Below are 3,356 nucleotides of genomic sequence, written 5' to 3' on the forward strand. Positions count from 1 at the left end.
CGGCCGGGGGCCCGCCCCCGCAGACACACACACACACACACACACACACACACACACACACACACACGGGACTCCTGCACCAAGCCTCTGCTGCCAGACTGGGACCATCAGTAGGACATCCACTGAGGGTTCCCGGACTGAGGGGCAGGCTTGGCTGAGGGAACCCCATCCCTCAGTGCACGAATTTCATGCACTGGGCCTCTAGTATATATATAAAAGGCTAATATGCTAAGTGTCTGACCATCCGAGCAGTCACTATGATGCGCACTGATCACCAGGGGGCAGACACTCAATGCAGGAGCTGCCAAGCTGCAGTGACTAGGAAGTGGCAGTTCTCACGTGATGCATACTGAAACCAGAGAGGAAGGAGCTCGATTCCTCATGGGGCCATGCGATTCCACCTTTGGCCGTGAGTTGTGTTGTTGCTTGGGTACTGTTGGCCTTGAATCTGGTTTACTGCATACTTGCATTTGTGTTCCACATCCTGTGGTACAGCAACTTTGCAGAGTGCCCTCTCACACTCCAAGAACCCTTGGAGATGTTGGAGAGCCGGTTTTAGCCCAATCCTCACAGACCTGCTGGAGGGACCACACACACTTTGCAGACACCGGGGAGGGACTATTGGAGGTTGGCTCCAGGGCATGTCTGGCCCATCTAGCCCAGTCCTGCCCTGCCAGCCACCTTCTAATTAATTTCCAGGTCACTAGTTTAAAATAAAATTGTTACAGTGAACTTTGAAAGATTTTTCGTTGTATTTGTCATCAAACATCAAACATTAAACACTAAGCACAACTAAACAAAAGCGGACACTTCTTTAACCTTCAGAAAATTTACATCATTCCTTTTTCCTCCTTGAAGTCCATTGCATTCTCCCCCACTGAAGTGTATTATATCATAATATATTTATACTTGAATGTCCTCTATTGATCACCATATTGAATTTCTTTGCAACAAAATATGTCCATAAATAGAAACTGAATTATTTCCTTTTGTCCATATTACTTCATGTATGAAGTCTTCTGGAGTGAGTAATAATTTCAATTATTATAAATACAAAATAGATAAAAATAACATGAAGATATATGGTTCTCAGGAAAATAGTTTTTAGGAAATAGTAGTAAAGTAAGTTCAGGATTTGGAATTTTGGTTCCCTTTCAATTTTATTCATAATTACCAAAACTTGGAAAGAATAAAGATGTCCTTCATTATGTGAATGGACAAATAAATTATAGTACATCCAGACAATGAAAGAAATGAGCTATCAAGACATGAAAAGACATGGGGAACCTTAAATGCCAATCTGAAACTCCTATATACTCTATGGTGACAAATATATGATATTGTGAAAAAGACAAAATATAAAGACAGTAAAAAGCAGTGATAGCCAGGGGGTGGTGGTCAGGGAGAGATAAATGTATAGGTGGACTACAAGAGGATTTTTAGGGCAGTGAAAGTACTCTGTATGATACTATAATGATGGATACATGTCATTATACATCTGTCCAAACCCATACAATGTACAGAACCTAATGCAGACTAGGGTCTTTGAGTGATGGTGATATGTCAAGGTAGGTTCATCAGCTGTAACAACTAAACTGATCTGGTCGGAAACGTTGGTAATGAGGGAGGCTATCCATGAGTGAGGGACAGGAATATATGGGAAATCTCTGTACTTCCCTCTCAATTGCTGTGACTCTAAAGCTGCTCTAAAATAATATATATTTTAAAATGTTCAGGAAGACAAATCCCATTTCTCCCATTTCTTGTATGTCAAGGTAACAGCACCTCCACAATCTTGATAGGGGACAGTATTTTTTTCCTAAGCCATCACTCTGTTTCAGCTGTGATACCGTGGATAAAACACTGAACTTGGAGCAATACAAGTGATACAGACCTGAAGTTCATTGTTCTTGTTACGATGGACAGCACCAGAGGCAGAAAGGCGTCAGACTGCTCACAATGATATTTCTAGAAAAACATTAGTATTTGTATAACCACATACCTTGATTGCTGTTAATTATCATCACAGACAAATAAAAAGCCATACTCAGAGATATTTACATTTCAACTCATAAAAACTCTAGCCTAGTTTTACTGTCTGGTTAATATATTGTCTCCACTAAGGGCAGTGAAAATACTCACAAGGTCTGTAACATAGCAACATGGTCAACACTCCCCTTTGGGGTTTAAGAGCCAGAAACTGAAATCCTGGAGCTAAACATTTTAGTGGATAACTCCAACGTGGAGTTGCAGGACAGTTATGAGTCTCAACACTGCTCAACTCAGGTCATCCAGGATAGGAGCTTCTCAGCTTCGTGTGTATGGTGTAAGTTGGTTGTCTAGTTTCACTTTTTTGCATATATCTGTCCAGTTTTCCCAACACCATTTTTGAAGAGACTGTCTTGACTCCATTGTATGGTCTTGCCTCCTTTGTCAAATATTAATTGCGCATAATGGCTTGTGTTGATTTCTGGCTTCTCTGTTCTGTTCCACTGGTCAATATGTCTCTTCTGGTGCCAGTACCAGGCAGTTTTGTGAAAAATGGATTTGTACTATAGCTTTATACCTGGTATTGTGATCTCTCCAACATTGTTCTTCTTTCTAAAGATTGCTGCAGCTATTCAACATTGTATAGTCTTCCATTTGTTCATTTCTTCCTCTATCTCAGCGGTTCTCAACCTGTGGGTTGCGACCCCTTTGGGGGTCAAACGACCCTTTCACAGGGGTTGCCTAAGACCATCAGAAAACACATATTTTTGATGGTCTTAGGAACTGAGACACCGCTCCTCTATCCGTCTCTAGGTGGGTCTGCCCACATGCATATATGCTCACATATGAGTACCAACCCCATCACATACACCCTGTACAAATACAGGTAACAGGGTTGGTTCCATAATGTACTTATGTGGACCAGTCACACATGTGTAGACAGCAGCTACTATGTAGAAAGCAGCTGCTGTGTTGAAAGCAGCTACTCTCTTAAAAGCAGCTACTGTGTTGAAAGTAGCAGTATTGGAGGTAAAACGACACTTCATGAATTATAATTACTGGGTAAATGTATAATCATGTACTGTAAAATCATCAACTACTGCAAAAAAAATATCTGTACCATGGGAACATAATCTGGATGCTGATCAGTCATTTTTTATATTCAGCTGTTGTTGATGTGAATACTGCCCCCTTGTGATAGTAACAGGTATGTAAAAAAACAACACAGAGGGAGAAACCAAGATGGCGGCATTGGTAAACACCGAAATTGCTGCCTCCTACAACAACTTCACAAATACAGCAAAAAGACAAAATAGACATCATCCAGAACTACAGGAAGGCTGGATGAGTGGAAATTCTATAACTAG

This window comes from Myotis davidii, unplaced genomic scaffold (genome assembly GCF_000327345.1).
Source record: "Myotis davidii unplaced genomic scaffold, ASM32734v1 scaffold1583, whole genome shotgun sequence".
NCBI classification, from domain to species: Eukaryota; Metazoa; Chordata; class Mammalia; order Chiroptera; family Vespertilionidae; genus Myotis; species Myotis davidii.